Below are 22,172 nucleotides of genomic sequence, written 5' to 3' on the forward strand. Positions count from 1 at the left end.
TTTTATTTTTTAATTTTGACCCGCATGGTACTTATCATAAAGGCAGTGAAACCTTTATATTTCAGCATGGTGTGGGGCTAGCCCTTCCTCAATATGCTATTTATCCTGAAATCATAGCAATGATGCCTGACTTAATGACTAGGCCAGGCCTGTGTTAACATTTATGTTTGGTAATCTTTGCATCATCAGAATACATCACAAGTACTTGAACTTATGTAATTCTGTGAATATTGTCTGAGAAGTCTTCCTAAGAGACCAGCCAATACAAAAAGAATTCTCACATAGCTGGTCTTGGCCAGAATATAGTGCATTTCATTTGTTATAAAGATAGAGTATAAAAAGGACTGAGGGCAAGCGGGCTCTTTCCTTGCCTACAGCATATACCCGAGTTTCCTTCACTCTTAACACAAGGGTGAGGTGGCAGCTGTGTACATACCAGCCAACATCTCCATTACTCGTGTCTCATGAATCACTCAAACATTCCTACCAAAATATTTTCAAAATTGTAGTGGGGGTGTGAGACAAAATGTGCAGTTACTTCTAAGTACCTAGCTTAAGACCCGGTAAAAAGTTTGTAGGCATAATTGTCCAATTCTACTAGCCGGGACATCTGTCAAGATAGAACTTGGACCACTTTATCAAGGTGAAAGAGACATAAGTCCTTATATTATTCCCTTCCACTCCTTCTCAGTGTTACAAATTCAAAGTCATCCGTGTGTGAGAATCTTTAAGAAATTAGCTGCAATGGTTGTCCCAGAACCCACTTAGACAATTGGCTAATCAAGGGAGTTACCAAAGAAGAGATTGTTAGTCAACAGACCCAAGTCAAAAGGTTCCATGATACGTGAATAGATCCCACCTACACCAGCTGGCACCAGAAGATTTTATCCTATTGTTAAGACCTCAGCATTATTAGCTATGAAAAAAATACATATTGATTAGAAATATGTCATTTTGTGTGGTAGGGACTTAGTTGGGATATCTTTCCTGTTGTCTTCTTAACCAGGCTCAAACCAGAATAGGAAAGGATGTGCATGAGTTCTCTACCCAATCTGGGTTCTCCTGTAATTAGGTAGTTGGGTAGATAATACACTTTTTGACCTGGAAGGGAGCTCTGCAAACAAGTCTAACTGATTCCTGTCCATGTGGGTAGTAATACACACAGATGCCTCTTGACAGACTTGGGGGGGCCATCAAGTTGCAGAAAGATATTCACCTGTTTTAAGGAGATGTCACATCAATTTTTTGGAGCTGATGGCTATCTCCTGCCTCTCAGAAAACTGGAGCCTCCAAAATTTTGTTGGTTTCTGACACTGTGACAGTGGTGAGAGGTTGTGTTCCACTCAGGTCCCTCTCAGTGTCCCAATTGCCCAAACCAAAGAGTCATTGCTTCTTACTGCAAACAATGGGCAAGAAAATTGGCCCTAATACTACTGTTTGCTGTTGCATCCCATGGCTTTCATGGTGTGAATTTTAAAGTCTAGCTACTATGGAGATTACTCATCTTACATTGCTAGGTACCCGGTGCAAAAGCTACAGGACTTCGTCCAGCAATACTAGTCTGTATGGAAAGTGGTGGTTTGGATTATTCCCTCACCGAGAGCTGGTTGAGCCATGTTTTGAAAGAATTTTACATGACTAATTTATGAGTTTGAGGACAAGTACCTTGCTGCTATTATAGTTATCATGCAAGGCTGCTTTAACAAAGCCTTTTGCATTAGGGTGTGGCATTGATCAAATTTAGAAGTTTTTAATTCCCTTCTCTGCTCCTTTGCATTGCAAACAGACCAAACTCATGTAAGGCTCAAACATCACCAGGTCCCAGAATATGGTTTCTTGACCCCCAGTCATCTTGATTCCCTCATGCAACTACAACTCGGTGCTCCAGAAGGTGGTTGGCATCCTGACTTTTCAGATTGGGGACAATATTTCATCACCCACACACTAGCTGTCACTATTGTCTTCTGGCTACTCGTTCCTGGCCAAAAATTAGGGACCCTTTGAAGAAGAAATCCCTTTGTCTTCTATGGTAACTCATAATTACTGATAAGACATTATGCTTGGGTTGAGCACGCCAAGTTTACCTAGATGTTGTGGCAAACTCCCAGATGGTCCTTTTTATTTCTTACACTAATTGTATATCACAAACAAGCCACTTTCTCTGCATGGGGTAAGAATTGTCCTAGTGCCTTTAATTAGAAAGGCAGAAACCTCACCCTGACCCCCTTTCTGGTTCACAGGATGTTTGGGGGTAGTATCCTTGGTTTTTGTTGGAGACATTACTTGCAAAGTCTCCTAGTTTACAAGGAAGTCATCAGGGGCAGTGACTTGAATACTGCTGCCTTGACATCGAATGAATTTCGAGTACACTTTTAGCTAGTAGGTTGTATGGTAAATCCTGGCTCCTTAGCACTTAAGTGGAAAGCAAACCACCTTCTTGCTGCTGTGGTAACTCAGATATTGCTGGGAGAGCGCACAATAATCTTATATCCGTCTGGCATAATTAGGTAAATCACTTTAAAAAACATATAGAATAACATATTTAGGTTCTTGTCTTTTGTTATCCTTCATTGTTAAAACCCTAATGGGTATTCTAAATAACCGAAGGTAATTAATAACTTAAGTGAATAACCATGGGCCATTTTTGTGTTTGGGTCTTTGGATTTTTTATCAGGACCCATGCCTTTTTTTCACCTGTCAGTACTATTTTTGTATGGTTCTTTGAGAAAGAACAGTGGCTCTGCTATAAAAAAAAAACAGGTTTTGGCAAACGAAAAAGCTATTTTTTGGTAGTCTCCGTGAGTCTCACTCACTTTCATTTTGTCCTTGACAAAAAGGCATCGGAATCCGTAGTGAGTTTTTTCTTTCACAGAGCTGAAGGGTAATGGACATTTGGCTGACTCGGGGCACTGTTGTCACACCTGTCTGAGAAGGATGAAGGGAAAACTTGGTAATTGCTACTGTATAGTACTCACAGCAGCTATTAAAAAAAAAATTTTCTTCATCAAGACCAGTTTTTTCTGACTTTTTAGAAAAAATAACATTTAAAATACAAGTTTCAATGTTAGTAGATACAATATATGTATTGTAAGCATGTAATCAAAATTGTACACCCAGTCACTGAAGCACTATGATTATTAATGTATGTCATATAAGTTTATTGTAATTTAGATTCAAGTGAATGTTGGCAAGTCTGGTAACCATTTTTTATTTTATTTTCTTTGCAGAATCTTCGATATTGGACGATGTTTGGAACGCCATTTATTGTCTTTTACGTTGTTGGACTTGTCTTAGGACTCGAGATGTACTACATTTTAAAACTGGCTATCTTTATGTGCATTTACCTTGTTGTTTACGGAATTTCAAGAATACTATTTGATGACAGACTAATGACAGTAATGCCAATGGCAGTTTATTTAGCCACAAAGGTAAGTAAACTGCTATCGTACAGTAATAGAGAGCAAAATGTGTTTTGCTACAATTGCATATTTAACTATTCTGTTGAACTATAGTATATGAAATAGAGTCTTGATACACTTGAGTCGGCTAGTTTGTTCGAGAAGCAAGAGTGTCGAGTCCCTTAAATCATCCAATGTTCATGGTAATTGATCTAGTTTCTATAAAATTACCTTTGTATTTCAAAGTGTTGAAAGTAAGCTGGCATCAATGGAAGTAAATGTTGTGGTGACTAAGGTAGGTTGAACAAATCTAGTTGAATCCCCAAGAGTGTTCTTTATGATGTGAGGAGCTTGAGAACTTAAGGTGGGAAAACACAAGTCACTTGATTATCAACTCTCACACATCTAAGACTTTGACATTCACATGAATTGAATACTAGCTGTTTACAAAGCCACTATCATAAAAAGGACATCTTTATCAAGGTTAAAGTACCTTGTCAAATCAAAGAATTTCTGGTTATGCTCCCATTACAAGCAGTTCAGAACTAGCTTATGTATATAGGGCTAACTTCTTGCTGTGAGACTAAAAGATCTCCCAATACATGAGAATTTCTTTTTTTCTCAATATAAAACTTTTATTGCCTGTGCAGTAGATCTCATGTAATTTGCTGCAGTAAATATTTTTTTACTTTACACAGCTTTTCTCATGAATGTTTTGTCAATGAAAATCAATTTTCAAAAGTAGAGACTGTTTCAAGAGTGTAAGAGTGATCATAGCCTATGGTAAATTTTTACACCTTTTTACAGTCTTTTAATGTTATAGTTATTGTTAAATCAAACCAGGATTAAGGTATTAATTTCTCAAGAGAATCATTTGGTGGTCCAAAGTTCGATTCTTGGCTCGGCCAATGCAGAATCAGAGGAATTTGTTTCTGGGTGATAGAAAATCATTTCTCGATATAATATGGTTTCAGATCCCACAATAAGCTGAAGGTCCCGTTGCTAGGTGACCAATTGGTCCCAGCCACGTAAAATATCTAATCCTTCGGGCCAGCCCTAGGAGAGCTGTTAATCAGCTCAGTGGTCTGGTAAAACTTAAGATATACTTAAGAGAATCAGTTTGCATACTATGGTTACTTCAGATTTTATCTAGTATGCTGTATAGTAAAGCAAGGTTTTGGCAGCCCTATGACCTGCATCCTGGAATCTGTGAACCAACAAATCACTTTCCACCCTTCCTATCACAAGCGCACCAACAGTGCTATAATTTATTTCTCTCTCTCTCCTCTCTCTCTCTCTCTCTCCTTCTCTCTCTCTCTCTCTATCTCTCTCTCTCTCTCTCTCTCTCTCTCTCTCTCCTCTCTCCTCCTCTCCTCTCCTCTCTCTCTCTACTTTGATAACATACTTGAAAAATATATTATTACTCAGTCCTTTTTTAAGAAAATACTTTATAAGAATTAAGTAGCTCTCTCTCTCTCTCTCTCTCTCTTTTGTTTCCAGTTATGCATGAATTTTTTTCATTTTAATGATAACATTAGTTATGGGTAAGGTTTTGTGGTAGTTTTTAAAGAAGGATGATTAATATTTTACTCTGAACAGTTGTTAGAAATCAACTTGAATGAATAATGTAGAGGTTGTTACTGCATTAAGTATCAATGAATATCTAGTTTCTGTAGAATTTTTATGATTTAAAGGTACAGGAAATCGAGCAAGCAACAAACATGATGACTGAAGCTCCTCCCCTTTGTAGAGTTACCAGATGTGGCATTATTGAATAATATGCATTCGATGATTGAAGAAAATTGATTTTTAACTTTTTTTTGGCAAGTGTACACTTTTTAACTTTTTTTGGCAAGTGTACACAACAGAGTAGAAATGTTACCTAAAGGTATTGTGTTTATTTGTCAATGCAAATTTAAAATACAGTATTAGCTCTATTGAATCATCCATGTTTTGAGAAGCATGAGTTTTTTTACAGTGTCTGTCCTGCATTTAACACATTAATCTTATTATCTTTCAGATGTGGTGTTATTTTACATGGATTTTTTACATTCACAAGTATGCTGGTCTTCAAACGACAGTTTTCTTCTTTTTATCTTCCCTCCTTTTATGGTATAATTTTATGAGAGCATGGAGAGGTGACCCTGGAGTTATAACTGCAGATCAGGCCCAGAAATATCAAGTAAGCATATATCCATAAACCTTTTGTTTTTCCTATTCTTATTCTGTGGTGGACAGGGGAGGATTGATGTTGCACCTTGTGGCTGTCTAGAGTAATAATGATAATTGCACAGGTGCACATGGATGTTAACAATTTTACTACTAGGGTGTCCTGTTCACATTAGGATTGAGGATCACTGAAACTAGTAGTGGTCACAGACATGGCAAGGAAAAGCAGTTACATGAAAGAACGTTATGGCAGATAATAAACAAAATGAGATGGAGCCAGCTAACCAGGTAGTAGACAAAATATTCCCCACGTAAGGGGGTAGTTCCGTCAGTGAACCTCATGTGGTGCACTGTAGGCATGACTGTAGGTTCTTTGCAGCGTGCCTTCAGCCCCTTGCTGCAACCACTTTTGTTCCTTATTCTGTACCTCCTTTCATATACTCTTCCTTCATCTTATTTTCCAACCTCTCCTAACACTTGATTCATAGTGCAACTGCGAAGTTTTCCTCCTATTACACCTTTCAAACCTTTTACTGTCAATTTCCATTTCAGCGCTGAATGACCTCATAGGTCCCAGTGCTTTGCCTTTGGCCTAAATTTTATATTCAACTCAACGACAAAATATTCCCATTCATGAGTTCAGTCATCATTTGCGCAAAGTTTTCTCTGATCAGTGTTGTGGTTAGTCTTCATTCAAATTTTTAATTATGAAATATAGTCAATGATGACAGTAACACCAGATAGAAAGTGTAGTATGTGATCACTTACAATTTGAACTTAACCCTTAAACGCCAAGCAGTACGTATTTCCGAAAGAGGTGCCTCCTGTATGCCGGTGGCGTTCGCAATTTGTGAGCGCCGAAGCGGAAATTTTTTTTTTTTTCAAAAAGTCACAGCACGCTAAATTTTCAAGATAAGAGTTAATTTTTGGCTCCTTTTTTGTCATTGCCTGAAGTTTAGTATGCAACCATCAGAAAATGAAAAAAAAAGAAAAAAAATATATAAATATTGGAATATATGACAGTGCGAAAAAAAAATTTCATATATAATTGTATACAATCGCGCTGTGACCAAAACAGTTAAATTTTGTGTACATGAACTTCCCTGCCAGATATAATACTTAGCTTAGGTCTCTGACGTCACGACAGAAAATTCAAAAACTTGCGGCACAACGCTAACAGGTAGGTCCCCAAGGTGATCTACCTTACCCCGCCGCTGGGTGGCGGGTGTTAAGAACCAGTCCCCCTTTCTTGTCAGATTATTTTCTGTCGCCGGCTGGAACACCTGTTGTTCCAGTCCTTACGATAGTTAAATTCTTTCTCGTTGCCGACGAATTGGATTTGGTGAAGTACCCTTTGTTTGTTGGCTTGCATGTGCTTTTTGGATTGTTATTTGGATTTTTCTTTGGCTTTTTTTCTTAGAATTTATAATCATGGATGAGTCTGAAGTTAAGAAACCTAGTTTATTTAGGGTTTGTTCAGTGAAGGAATGTAAAGTTAGACTTCCTAAAGCTGCATTAGATCCTCACTCTGTATGTACGTCTTGTAGAGGGAATGAATGCTCTTTTATTAACCCTGCAAAGGTGTGAGAATTTGGATGAGGATGGTTGGAAAGCTCTTTCTCTTATGTGAGAAAGGTTAGAGAAGGATAGGGCGCGCAAGGCTTCTTCAAGGAGCTCTAGGTAGATCGAGGGTGAGTGAGATTGACGCTGAGAACCCTGTAGTAGAAGTAGTTCCTTCTCCAGTTTCAGCCCCTGCGCCCAGCTTTGAACCCGAAGATTTGTTTTCGGAAGTTCCTTCCGGGAGAGCCTCGATCAGGAGTAAAGGCGAATCCTCGCTCGCTCTCGACAAAGGTAAGAGGTGAATAGTGCAAGGTGATCAGTGCAGTGCCCCAGTGCAAGTGATCAGTGCAGTGCCCTGAAGTGGATCAGGTACAGTGCCCCTAAAGTGGAGGAGGAAAGTCGAAAGCCGCAGGAAGGTTAGGGAGCCAACCCCCACCGGTCAGGCGTCCCCTCGGCAGATCCTGTTGCTCGTTCCCAGGTTGCCTTGGATCGAAAACAAGAAGAAGTTATTGCGCCAGTGCTTTTCGTCATCTTCGTCGCCTTCTACCTAAGCGTAGATGGAGCGCCTCGGAGTCGTCTCGCCCTCTCAAGAGGCCCTGGAAAGCTCCTTGCGCCCTTCCTTCCAGCCCCGAATCCTTCGCGGAAGAGCCAGAAGTGGAACGCAAGAGAGCCAAGAATTCTTCTGTTTACGCTTCTCCTGTCGGTCTCGGACTTCGTCTCCTATAGAGGAATTTAAGAGATCTCCTGCGCGCGTCCTGGCGGGTCTGCAAGCGCAGATTGCGGCTTTAGCTGACTCTATTGCCGGGACTTCTCATCGTCGGAAGGACGCCTCGCTTCCGGTGAAGAAGTCTAAGATCGTCCCTTCTGCTAGCTCTCCTCCGGCTAGAGAAGTTTTGAGCCTCGTAGCAGGAAGTCATAAGTGCAGACTGAAGTTCGGGATCAATCTCCGAGTAGGCTCCTCTCTCTTCCCCGAGCAAGAGTTTTGAGCATGTCAGGCGTAAGGAGCCGGACAGGCTCTCTCCATCAGGATTTCCGCTCCTCTTCAGTTAGGCGTCAAGAGCCTCGTTATCGTCAGGAGCGAAGGAAGAGTTCTTCGCCTGGTTGCCGCTCTCCTTTTGACGGACGACTCGGAGCTAGTAGGCGCCAAGAGCCTGTAGGCACCAAGAGCCTAGTAGGCGGTCAAGAGCCTTTTAGGCGCCAGTGGAAGTATTTATTTCCGTTGGTTCACTCCCGTTTGGTTAGACGCTCAGAGCCTTGTAAGCGCAGTGCTTCGGACAGGGAATCCTCCGGTGGATGTTTTCTTCCCCTCCCCGTGGCAGGCGTCAAGAGCCTGGTAGGGGTTTGGAGTCTGATAGGCACCAAGAGCCTGGCAGTGTTTTGAGGAGGGCAGGCGCCAAGAGCCTAGCAGCGCAGAGAGCCTGATGGCGCTCTCCCTTGTCCAGGCGTTCTTCTGTGGAATTAGACTTTGTTTCCGACAGGCGAGCTTCCACTAGTAGGCGCTCTCCTAGCAGGCGCTCCCCTAGTAGGCGCTCTCCTGGTAGGCGCTCCCCAAGTAGGCGCTCTCCTAGTAGGCTCTCTCCAAGTAGGCGCTCTCCTAGTAGGCGCTCTCCTGGTAGGCGTTCTCCTAGTAGGCGCTCTCTCGGTAGGCGCTCTCCTTTTAAGCGCTCTCCCAGTGGACATTCTTCCAGTAGGTGCTCTCCGAACAGGCGCTCTCCAAGGAATAGCTCTCATCCTGGTAGTAGAGCTTCTAAACGTCATTCTTCTGAAGAATACCTTGGGGATTCTGAGGAAGATTTGCCCAAGGATGCTTTAGTTTCTTCATACAAGAGACTGACCGACCTCCTCTTGCAAGATTTTGGGGAGTCTCTTTCGGCGTTGCTCCTCCGTCACCTCCGTCCTTTTTTTCAACGACCAATACGTCTAAGAAGTCTTCAGTCGTTAAGATGAAAACCGACAGTGTCGATGAAGAAGGCTCTTAAGAATTTTGACGACTGGTTGCTTTCGAAGGAAGAGAAAGGCAAGACCGTTTTTCTTTTCCCCCGTCCAAAACTACGGGTAAGATGGGGTTCTGGTACGAGTCAGGAGAGCCCTTGAGTCTGACTCTTCCCTCTTCAGCAGACTCGGACTTCTCTTCGTTGGTTGATTCCGCACGTCGCTCGGCGCTTAATTCTGCGAAGACGACGTGGGGTATGAGCGAGTTGGATCACCTTCTGAAGGGAATGTTCCGAGTCTTAGAGGTTTTTAACTTTCTTGACTGGACCCTTGGAGTCATGGCTAAGAGGACTCAAGATCAAGACACACTTTCACCTGAAGACCTTCACGCAGTGCTGTCTTTTATGGACAAGGCAGTGAGAGACGGATCCGGGGAGATTGCATCCCTTTGGCGCAGGAGTTAGTAAAGAAGCCCCGGGTGTTTTCTGCTCCTTTCTTACCAAGGCTGTCTCTCATGCACAGAGAGCTTCCTTGTTGTATTCCCAGCTTTCTCCGCAACTCTTCCCGAAGAAGATAATTAATGACATCTCCAGCTCGTTGTCAGCAAAAGCGACGCAGGATAAGCTGGCTCGCTCAGCTAGATTACCGAAACCTTCGTTCCAACAGAAAACGAAGAAGGAAAACTCAGACTAGGCAAGAGCCCTTTCGAGGAGGTCCTTCGTCGCTCTTCTTCCTCCAGAGGTTCGAGACCACCCAGAAGAGGAAAGACCTTCTCTCGGTCTATTAGGGCCAAGAAGTAGCTCGCCTGTCCATACAGCAGAACAACTGTGGGTGCCAGACTTCTGAACTTTGCGATGTCTGGGCACGGAAGGGGGCGGACAACTGGTCCCTCCGCTATCAATCAAGAGGGATACCTCATTCCGTTTATCTTGAGACCACCCTTGACCACCACTCCAAGGGAACTGGTGGCCAAATACAAAGACCCTCTAATGAATCAAGCCCCTCGCTCTAGCAGTAGAGCTGATGTTGGAGAAAGAGGCAATAGAGATGGTACAGGACCCTCTTTCCGTGGGTTCCTACCAACCGTCTGTTCTTGAGTTCCCAAGAACTCAGGAGGATGGAGGCCGGTTCTGGACGTAAGCGCCCTGAACGTCTTTGTGAAGAAGAGGAAGTTCGCTATGGAGACGACTTCATCAGTCTTAGCGACTCTTCGTCCCACGGGGGATCTGGATGGTGTCACTGGACCTTCAGGAGCGGTTACTTCCACGGTGCCGATTCCATCCTTCTTCCGCGCCAAATTTCTAACGATTCATGTGGGCGGGGAGGGAACGTTTTTCAGTTTCAGGGCCCTATGCTTTGGCCTTTCCACAGCCCCCCAAGTCTTCACTGGGCTGATGAAGAACGTTGCTCAGTGGCTTCATCTCGAGGGAGTGAGATTTCCCTCTACTTGGACGATTGGCTAATCAGGGCCAAGTCCAAGAAGAAATGTCTGGAGGACTTACGATTAACGCTGAATCTAGCAGCTTCTCTGGGTTTGCTAGTGAATTTCGAGAAGTCACAGCTAATCCCCAGTCAAGAGCGTATCTATCTGGGGATTCTGATGCTTCTCAGGTTTTTTCGGCGTATCCTTCCCCAGAGAGGATAACCCGAGGTTCGGATGAAGGAAGGTAGCAATCTTTCTAGAGAAGATGTATGCCACAGCGAGGGAGTGGATGAGTCTGTTGGGGACACTCTCCTCGCTGGAGCAATTCGTTTCTCTAGGGAGGTTGCACCTCAGACCCCTACAGTTCTTCCTGACGAGGAACTGGAACCGAAGATCTCAAGGTCTAGACTTTGCGTCAAGATCTCGCAAGAGATAAAGGAGGATCTACGTTGGTGGCTAGACCCTCTCCTGTTCAAGGAAGGCCTTTCCTTGCAGGTTCGGAAACCCAGCCTAGTGTTATATGCGGACGCATCGGACATAGGTTGGGGAGAGCTACTCTCGGGTCGAGAGAAGTGTCAGGCACCTGGATGGGGGATCAGGTGTCCTGGCACATCAACAAGAAAGAGCTAACAGCGATTTGGTTCGCTCTCAAAACCTTCGAACCCTCCGTAAAGGGAAAGTCTGTTTAGATCAACTCGGACAACACCACAGCCCTGGCTTACATTCGGAAACAGGGGGGACTCACTCTTTCTCCCTGTCGAGAGACAGCGAGATCGCCTCCTCCTGTGGTCGGAGGAAAGGAAGATAAGTCTTTCTCACCAGGTTCGTACAGGGAGAAAGAAATGTCAGAGCGGATCTGCTAAGCAGAAGGAATCAAGTCCTCCCCTCAGAGTGGACTGTGCACTCGGACGTATGCCAGGAGCTGTGGAGGACGTGGGGCAGGCCCCATCTCTATCTTTTTGCGACCTCCAGGAATGCGAGGATAGATCTATTATGCTCCCCTATTGCGGACCCAAGAGCAGTGGCAATAGATGCATTCCTGATGGATTGGAAAAACCTGGATCTTACGCGTTCCCACCTTTCAAGATTCTAGGGGAAACGCTAAGGAAGTTCGCAGTTCTTAGAGGGAGCAAGGATGACTTTGATAGCTCCGTCTGGCCCCCGCCCAGGACTGGTTCACAGAGGTACTGGAATGGCTGTGGATGTTCCAAGATCCCTACCACTAAGAGTCGATCTGCTCAAACAGCCCCACTTCGACAGGTTTCACAAAAACTCCCCGCTCTCAGTCTGACTGGATTCAGACTATCAAGAGTCTCGTCAGAGCTAAGGGCTTTCGGCAAAGTCTGCAAGGGCTATTGCCAATGCACGTAGACCTTCCACATCTAGAGTCTACCAGTCGAAGTGGGACGTTTTTCGACGTTGGTGCAGGACTCATAAAGTTTCCTCCTCCAGTACCTCTGTGAACTCAGATAGCAGATTTCCTTATCTTCCTGAGGGAAAATGTGTTCGGGTTAGTAGTCTCCACCATCAAGGGCTACAGGAGCATGCTTTCCTCAGTTTTTCGTCATAGAGGATTAAACATATCCGAAGACAAGGACCTCCATGACTTAATCAGATCATTTGAGACGGTTAAAAGAACCTGCTACTTAGTTCCTAGCTGGAATCTAGACGTTGTGCTGCTCTCTGTGAGGGTCCTCAAGATTCGAACCTCCCCACCCATACAGCTTCGTTCAGAGACCTTTCGATGAAGACTCTTTTTCTCTGTGCTTGTTAGCTTCAGCGAAGAGAGTCAGCGAGCTGCAGGCTCTAGAAGGTGAGGTAGGTTTTCAAGGAGGATCTGCGTTTTGCTCTTTTCTTTCCGGCTTTCCTAGCCAAGAATGAAAACCCTTCTTCACCATGGCCCAGGAGCTTCGAAATTAAAAGCTTGTCCTCCTTAGTTGGGACAGAAGAAGAGAGATCTCTTTGCCCGGTGAGAAGCCTGAAATTTATCTTCAAAGGAAGAGAAGACTTGCTTGCGAATGAGAGCAATCTCTGGTGCTCTGTAAGGGACCCAGTAGGCCCTTATCAAAAAATGCCCTCTCATTCTTTATCAGGAAATGTTATTAGAGAAGCCCATACATCGTGCAGTCAGCAACAGTTTAGTCTTCTGAAAGTCAGGCGCACGAAGTGAGGGCCATCGCGACGTCTTTGGCTTTCAAGAAGAATATGTCTTTACAAAACCTCATGAAGGCCACTTTTTGGAGGTGTGAATCAGTCTTCTCCAATCACTACCTAAAAGACGTATCGATTACGTATGAAAAGTGTTTTGGGCTAGGCCCTTACGTATCGGCGGATTCAGTGCTGGGGCAGGAGCTGAAACACAATCCTTTTTAATCCTTTTCCCTGTTAGTTTTTAATTTGGAGTTTTTGGTTGTACGAAGGAGGTTGCAGGAGGCAGCTCCTTCTTTCGTATACTAATATTAGTAATTGGTTAGGTGATCGGTTGTGCTTGAGGCTCCTTGCGGTTGGTAGTGATAGGCTCTGGCATGTAAGCGGGTTGATCCCCATTGACCAGACCCCCTGTTTGGATTCTGCCAAGTAAGTGGACTCAGTTCCCATTGGTAGACCCAAAGAGTTCTTCAGCTATAGGTCACGCCCTCGCTGAGACTCTTTAGGCAACGCAGACTAATAGACAGTAACTATGAAGTCTTCTGCCTAATTCAGGTAAGAACCAAGGGTTTATTTTTATATTCCTTTAACATGTGTTGTCCCCACTTTCTAGGTGAGTATGTGTCCTCTTTCCCTCCACCAAGGGTGTCAATCAGCTAAGTATATATCTGGCAGGGAAGTTCATGTACAAAAAATGATATTGTTAGTATACAATAAAGTTTTGTACATACTTACCTGGCAGATATATACGATTGATGGCCCGCCCAGCCTCCCCTCAGGAGACAGGTGGAAGAAAATAATCTGACAAGAAAGGGGGCTTGGTTCTTACACCCGCCACCCAGTGGCGGGTAAGGTAGATCACCTGAACCTACCTGTAGCGTGTGCCGCGAGTTTTGAATTTCTGTCGTGACGTCAGAGACCTAAGCTAAGTATATCTGCCAGGTAAGTATGTACAAAACTTTATTGTATATAACAAATCATGTTAATGAGTTAATTATTTTTTCGTTTATATTGTACACTAAATTGTGATGATTTTGGTATATAACAAATTGTAAAACGATCAAAGCAACACAGAGAAAATATTATCACAATATGATGCATGAATCGTAACGCACGGACGTAAAAAAAAGTTGTTTTCAAAAATTCACCATAAATCAAAATATTGTGCTAGAGACTTCCCGTTTGTTGCAAAATGAAGGTAATTGATTTAATATTATTAGACTGTAAGTGTTATAGCTTACAATTGCAGTTTTCGACCATTTCGGTCGAGTCAAAAGTTGACCGAAGGTGATTTTTTGTATTTTGTTATTTATATGAAAAATATTAAAAACTTTATAAAAGCTACAACCATGTGTTGTTTTAAGTTGTATTTTACATAAAATTGTGCACATTTTCATATATAAAACTTTATGTAACGGCTAATATAAAACGGTGTAAACATTACGACAATCGGACAAAAATATTTCTGATTTTTTCGAAGTTACTGCACGGATGTAGGGAAAAAGTTCTTTTCATAAATTCACCATAAATCGAAATATTGTGCTAGAGACTTCCAATTTGTTGCAAAATCAAAGGTAATGATTGAATATTACTAGAATGTAATAGTTTTAGCTTACAATTGCGTTTTTTGATGATTACAGTTGAGTCAAAGTTGACTGACGATTGAAATTTTTTTTGGCACTTATTGTTATTATATGAAATATTTCAAAACGGTGGTAAAAGCTACAACCATGGGGTTGTTTTTAGTTGTATTCTACATGAAGTTGCACACGTTTTCATATATAAAAACTTTATGTAACGGCTAATATAAAAACTGTGCAAACATTACGACAATTGGACAAAAAAATTTTGATTTTTGGAAGAGTTACCGCTTTGGACGTAAGGAAAAAGTTTTTTTTCATAAATTCACCATAAATCAAAATATTCTGCTAGAGACTTCTAATTTGTTGCAAGATAAAGGTAAATGATTGAATATTACTAGAATGTAATCGTTTTAGCTTACAATTGCGTTTTTTTTGGATTTCGGTAGAGTCAAATTTGACCAAAGGTTGAAATTTTGGCACTTATCATTATTTATATGAAAATATTTTAAAACTGATAAAAGCTACAACCTTGGGTTGTTTTTTGTTGTATTCTACATGAAATTGTGCACACTTTCATATATAAAACTTTATGTAACGGCTAATATAAAACGGTGCAAACATTATGACAATTGGACGAAAAAATTTCTGATGTTTTCGGAAGAGTTACCGCGCATACGTAAGGAAAAAGTTTTTTCATAGATTCACCATAAATCAAAATATTGTGTTAGAGACTTCCAATTTGTTGCCAAATAAAGGTAAATGATTGAATATTACTAGAATGTAATAGTTTTAGCTTACAATTACGTTTTTCGACCATTTCGGTTGAGTCAAAGTTGACCGAAGGTGGAAATTTTGGCACTTATCGTTATTTATTTGAAAATATTTAAAAATTGATAAAAGCTATAACCATGGGTTATTTTTTGTTGTATTCTACATGAAAATGCACACACTTCCATATATAAAACTTTATGTAACGGCTAATATAAAATGGTGCAAACATTATGATAATCGGACGAAAAAATTCCTGATTTTTTCGGAAGTTACCACGTGGATGTACGGAAAAAGTTTTTTCATAAATTCACCACAAATCGAAATATTGTGGTAGAGACTTCCAATTTGTTGTAAAATGAAGGTAAATGATTGAATATTACTAGAATATAAGAGTTTTAGCTTACAATTGCGTTTTTCGACCATTTCGGTCGAGTCAAAGTTGACTGAAGGTTGAAATTTTGGCACTTATCGTGATTTATATGAAAATATTTCAAAGCTGATAAAAGCTACAACCATGGGTTGTTTTTAGTTGTATTCTACATGAAATTGCGCACATTTTCATATATAAAACTCTTGTAACGGCTAATATAAAATGGTGCATAAATTTTTTCAAAGTGACAAAATAATTTCTGAGATGTGTCGCTGATGCTTTTTAGTGCGAGAAGAAAGAAATTCGCGTTTGCACACCTTGGTAACGATTGTAAACAAAACAACAGCTTGATCCATGAACTCCCAGCATCCCTCAAGGTGCGTGATTCAAAAGTTTTCGCCAAGTAGACCTATACCTATTTTTCCATGAATTTTTAAAAAAACTTTTTTGCGCTGACATTTCATACATCAATTCGGCACCCAACAGACAATTTTCATCGACATTTAATATGTCCAATAGGCATTTAAAGGTTAAAACGTCCAATATGCGTTTAAGGGTTAACATGAACTTGTCTGCAGCACTTGGATACAAGTAGCAGTGATTTAAGTTAACTAAGATTGTTGGATGCATCTGGACAATCTCTAAACAGAAGTGCATTTTTGTTAACAGTTAAAATTATTACTATTGTCATTAGGTTGTTTGTTCAGTTCACTGAGTCAATTTATTTAGGTATCACATGAGTGGCCTTTACAGCTGCTAATGCACAAGTATATGTATTTGTACAAACATATCCATAGTTGGTGAGGGAGCCCATGTGGAAAAATAGGAATGTCACTTTCTAATAAACAATTTGAAATATAAAGTGGTCAAGAATGATCTGCACTTCTTCAAGGACCTCCTGAATGGAACAATATTTGCACTGATATCAGATTAGTCAAGGAATATTGTTTACCATAAGAACCAGTAGTACACTTAGATTTGAGACCTTTTGCAAGACGGCTCTGAAGATGATCTTTCAGTCAGAGGAGACAAATCAAGTTAGTTGTAAGGCTTTTGGTATGTTAATGGGTTACTGCTGATGTCCTAACCATTATTATTACAATAAGGAAGCCTGTACTCCCAGTAAGAATACAGGCAATCCCCGGTTATTTGCGTGGGTTCCGTTCTTGGCAGGATGCTGATAAGTGAAAACCGCCATTAACCTAAACACAGCAATTTGTGGCGCTTATAGTGCCAAGTTTTGGTTAATGGCACCGATATTATTGGTGCGTTAATGGCGCCTCTATTAGGTAAGTTATGGCGCCATAAGTTTGTTATCAGTACCTTATGGTTCCGATAACCGAAACTTGGCCCGTTATGGTGCCATAACAGGGACTGCCTGTAAATGGTTTTGTCTAAAGAGTATGTATAAGAAACATTCAGTATGTGTAAGTGTATACAGATTAAAAGATTACATATAACTGATGAACTTTTTAGATGTCAAACATTCTAACTATAGGGTCCACTGACTTGATAAATATTCTTAGCGTAATTTGGATTTAATGAATCTCTACATACATTGCTTTTTCATTTGAATTTGTGTAGAGTGTATCCTGAAGTAGTTGTATGGAATCTTTTACACTTATGTGTTCACAAGAAATGATTCCCCATATGGTAAACAATTCTGATGTGTGCAATCCCGTGATCTACTGTTGTGGAGTTGTGTGTGAACAGAATAAAAAGGTGGTGATTGATGGTTACTACAATTGTTGGCTACATTAATCAGATGTCTTGAACCAAGGAAAACTTACTTTACTTATCAAAAAGATCTGAAGTTGACATCTTAGATGTGTCTAATTACATATCAAAAACTTATCAAAAGATCTAAAGTCAGCATTTAAATAAAAGCTCCAAAAATTTATATTAGATAAAACAAACATTAGGCAGGCTAACACATATAAAGAGAAGAAATACCTTTTTCATCTTCATACATAAGAATATACTAAATAACACTAGTCATTGTGAATACCACAGAAATCACATAGTATTGAAAGTAAAAGGTACAAGTTACCAAGTACTAATGCAAACTGTTTTATAGTAAACTCATCATTCATATCAAGCCTTTTACTATGGTCAGATGGTAAACAGCTTATTTTTTAGATGAGGTTAAGATGGAGAAATATTTACAGGCAAACTGATAGAACTAGATATCTCTAGTAATACAAGTACAAACTACTCAACACTTGATTTTTTGTATATTATAGTACCAGGTGTACTCATAATATGATTATGAATCTATTTGGATATTCCTAAGCTAGACAGCCAAATCCTAGCATAAAAACTTTGTCTGCAATACGAACCCCTAACATTGCGAACATCCCGATACACACAAATTCTGAAAGACTAAAACATTACCACGTTCCCAGAAAATGTGTAACTAGATAAAATCAAAGATACATAAAAAACATAATATCATAATATAAATGGTTTTCAAAATATCTTCAATATAACAAATGTAAAATGCTAAACAACAAAATGTAGCTGGAAGCGCCTCAGCGGCGTGGTTGGTTATGGTATTAGCATCCCACCTCGTGTTGTGGGTTCAATTCTCGGCCATTCCATTGAGGAGTGAGAGATGTGTATTTCTGGTGATAGAAGTTCACTCTCGACGTGGTTCGGAAGTCACGTAAAGCCGTTGGTCCCTTTGCAGAATAACCACTGGTTCCATGCAACGTAAAAACACCATACAAAAAACAAAAACAAAGTAGCTGGTCCCTCTCTCCCTGAAGTGTAATATCTTTGGGAGACGGACCGGTATTACACATAGCACAGCCGATGATGAAGCAGAGGAAAAGGCATGTGGTACATCTACTGCAAATATTTGCATCTTTGTTCCCAAAAGGCAGCACAGAAATATGAAGGGCTGTCTAAAAACATTGACGGCCTGGATAAATATGAAACTAACCACAGGCTTAGGTAAAAAAAAAAAAGTGGCTTAGGGCGAGGAGAGCAAAGCGAAAGTCAACTCTCCAAGGTGGTTAAAGAAAGACTGGTGCTTCACGATGTTCCAAGCCCGGTGGTTGACCAGCATCCACCTTGTATATGCATAAGTTGCCAGATGGTCACAAGATTCCTGCTTACAATCTGTGATTGTTTATTAACTGGTTTCCAGCTGGTGCTAGAAGATTATCCTATTGTTAAGACCTCAGGTTTGTTAGCTATGAAAAATAAAAATTTAATAAAAATTTGTCATTTTGTATACTTTTCACTTGAAATTATATTTGTGTGAGAATCTTTGAATATTGTTGTGCTTAGTGACTTATTTTGATATTTTTATGATAGATTCTACAAATTATTGGTGCATATTTTGCTTTTTGTATTTTCTCCAAATTATTGGGGCATATAGTTTTACTTTTCTATTTTATAGATCTAAGTTAATCGTATAATTCAGTGAGGAATAGAATACTATTAGATTTATGAAAAAGTTTGTTTTTTTTATGCAATTTAGAAAATCATTTCCTTAATATATCCTTATTTTTTTGTTGCAGACTATAATTGAGTTAGCAGAAAGAGATGGCTTTGATCCCCAGTGGTTTTGCTCCACTTGTCTGGTGCGACGACCTATACGCTCAAAGCATTGCTCAGTATGCAACAGATGTATTGCTAAATTTGACCACCATTGCCCATGGGTTGGCAATTGCATAGGTAATATTGATATTTCATTCCACAAACCCATATCTTATAGTGCTAATTTTGTGTGCCAATGAAACATATCAGACAAAAATTTGTGAAGGAAGTTCCACTCATGATAATAAAGTACTGCACATGCACAGCAGAGCCATCATTTCCAACAGTCAAATCAGCATCGTTTGTTATTTGTCTGTCTCGCCATTAGGTCAGCCTCTGGACTGCTCTAGCAGTGCAGCAGATGACTCATTTTTACTTTGCCTTTATTATTATTTACATTATATTTATATTTGTGAGTTTTGTTTCATTCATTTTCTCATATCTAGTACACCTAATTCCAGCTGTTCTTAGTGTATTCCAACTGTTCCAATTCATTAAGTTGGTAGTGCCTATTACCATGAGGCAAAAGCACTGATTAATGTGTTAAGATATTCATTTAGCTGTGCAGGTTATGTAGGTGAATGGATGATTTTGGTGTCTTAGGAAACCATCTGTTTTGAGCCATCATGGCAGTTGTTGCTCTTTTTAAGTAGTAGATTTCACCTTGCTAACTGTAGATACTGGTATCTTTTTGGTTTTCCTTACGTGTAATTTTGAGAAGTGATTTAAGTTGCCCCTCCCCCCCCCACATCTTGCTCTGCTTTGTAAGTAATGGTTAAGTGTTAGTCTTCATGCTTTTGTTACTTGTATAGTTTTTTCAGTTTGTGGTTGTTTTCTATGCATATAACATTTTTAAGTAGGCACTGGCTATTAACAAAGTGGAGCTGTATGTTATGGAAACCATGAGTTTATTGATGTATAAACTATTGCAAAAAGATCTAAAATAAAAAAAATACGTACTATTATCAATGTGCTTATTCTATATAAGCCTAATGAAGCTAAGCATTCAAAATGCTTTCCCAGTGACACTTTGAGAAATACCTTATTTCTAACTATTCTTGAAAATTATCTTACATTCAGCAATGTACGTACTATTGGCTACTAACCCAAAAAACTTTATAACCATCACCGGCTCAGACTTTGAGTATCGATCTATTATTTTGTTGATGTTGATTAGGGCAAGGCTGGTGTGTGGTTAAATCAACATAGGCCTACTTACAAGAATGCATTCCCCTTTCTTTTGTTACAGGTATAGTAAAAAACTTAACACCATTAAAAAGTTTTGTTGTCCAAAAACGTAAAGGAAAGTAGAGAATTTATTAGAGGTGCAATTAGAGATGTGTTATTCTATGGTGTGTCAATTTTACGCTGAACTGGGTAGCATTAATGGAGGATAATTTGTGATAAGAGAAATTTAACCTAATTGATTATCTAATGCAATTTTCAATGAGCATTAATTTACAACAGGGTAGGGTTATATATAATAAGTTAAAAATGTGTTATATTAAAGAACTGAATTTTGTCAAATTAATCAAGTGAAAAGAAGAAAGTTTTAGGCCTAGTCCTATAATAATATGATTCAAGACAATGGGATTGCAGTTATGTATTTCTCCCTCTCTCTCTCTCTCTGCATTTGTTTGTTTTCCTGTCATCTCTCATGAACATTTTTTTATTTTCTCTCGTGGTCTCTTTTGAGCATTTGTTATACTCTCTCATGTTCCTTCCTCTACCATTTTCTCTTCTGTCTGTGGGAAATACATCACACACACTGTTGCTATGATCAATTATCAATGAATGTTAATTTTTCTAGGACAGATGAGTCAAAAAAGAGTACACTGACCTCATTTTTAGATATGTATATGGTTCAAATTTTGGTAAAAATATACTCTTGATTTATTATGTAAAATTTAGTGTTTTTCTTCAAATATAATGATTCTTGTTCTCCCTAAATAAGTATTAGAACTGTTAACTTTCTATATACATACAAAAAAATGTTGGATAATGGAGTCCAAGCTCCTCACATTAGATCTATGGAACAGTGTGAGGTGTATTCTTATGTGATTGTCATTTGAATAAAACTGCTGCTAAATAGCAGAATTTCACTTAATCATTGTAAAATAATTTTTATGAATATTTGCAGGAGCAAACAATCTGAAGTACTTCATTGGATATCTATTGATGCTGTGTGGCATGTGCTGCTTTGTGTTACAAGGATGCTTTACTACTGGAATGGGGAATGTGGTGTTTATTTCTTGAAACAAGGCATTTGGTCAAGTAAGTTTTCTATTGATTTAAAACAAGCTTTAAAAAAATTATAGTCTTTTTGCTAATGTTATATGTTTTTAAAGACTTTGGGTCACCAAATTAACCTTGTCAGAATTATAGCTGCAAATGGAAATAGTATACGTATACTGCATTGGAGTAATTCAGAGATGTATACTCATTTGAAACAGTTATGAACTAAGGCAAAGGATAGCAGTAAACAGAATTCATATTTTTCCTTGTTGTTAGGTTTAGGTTCAGTTGGTACATGTGGAGCCATGGTTGGCTTGGGTTGGAAGCAAATGCAGCTCTTCATGCAGCATGGGTAGCTACACTACTCGGTTGCCAACTCTACCAGGTTAGTATTAGAAGTATTTGCTTTAATACAAAATAGGTAAAAAAACAGCTGTATGTTAGTTTCATTAAAAGTAAATGGGTCAGTACTGAAGATTCATCTTCCTATCAGACTTCAAGTAGTGGGTATTAATTGTACTCTAGAGTATATATTTGAAAATTTACGAGCTTCATTATGTATATAGTTACAAAAATCTATTTGTATGAAAAATTATTCATAGACCAAAATAGTGGGTCAATTTAGCGGGAATGATGTTCATTTCACTTCAATAGTCCATAAATGACTTATGAAAACTGTAGTAACTCAGCACAGGACAGAGGGGGATTAGTGTGCCTTGAGACTTGATGGGGAATGTATTGCCTCTCTGTATCCCGACATCTTTTTATTTATTTGCTCATAAATATACCCAGGGATTGCTGTTGGTTTTAGTTTTTATCTTTTATGATAGTGTCAGTACAATTGTAATTTTGCAAAGAAAAGTGCATAGAAATATTTAAAAAATCGTTTAATATACTTCACAAAATGCTACTGCATTTCCCCATCTCAGTAAATCTTGTTAATATTTTACAACAAATATACTGGGAATTTGTTAGTGATTTTAGTTCTTATCTGATATGATACTGTGTGAACGGTAATTATAATTTTAACAAAATAA

The 22,172-nt window shown here is 39.6% G+C and overlaps 1 protein-coding gene and 1 pseudogene across 1 annotated transcript in view; one reads left to right on the forward strand and one right to left on the reverse strand.

The window, feature by feature from the left end:
• The window catches only part of LOC135214842 (cingulin-like), a 478,670-nt gene that overhangs the window by 153,961 nt on the left and 302,537 nt on the right, over nt 1–22,172 (reverse strand). The window lies entirely within an intron of this gene.
• The window catches only part of LOC135214843 (palmitoyltransferase ZDHHC17-like), a 208,078-nt pseudogene that overhangs the window by 17,422 nt on the left and 168,484 nt on the right, over nt 1–22,172 (forward strand).

Source organism: Macrobrachium nipponense, chromosome 46 (assembly GCF_015104395.2).
Source record: "Macrobrachium nipponense isolate FS-2020 chromosome 46, ASM1510439v2, whole genome shotgun sequence".
Lineage (NCBI taxonomy): Eukaryota > Metazoa > Arthropoda > Malacostraca > Decapoda > Palaemonidae > Macrobrachium > Macrobrachium nipponense.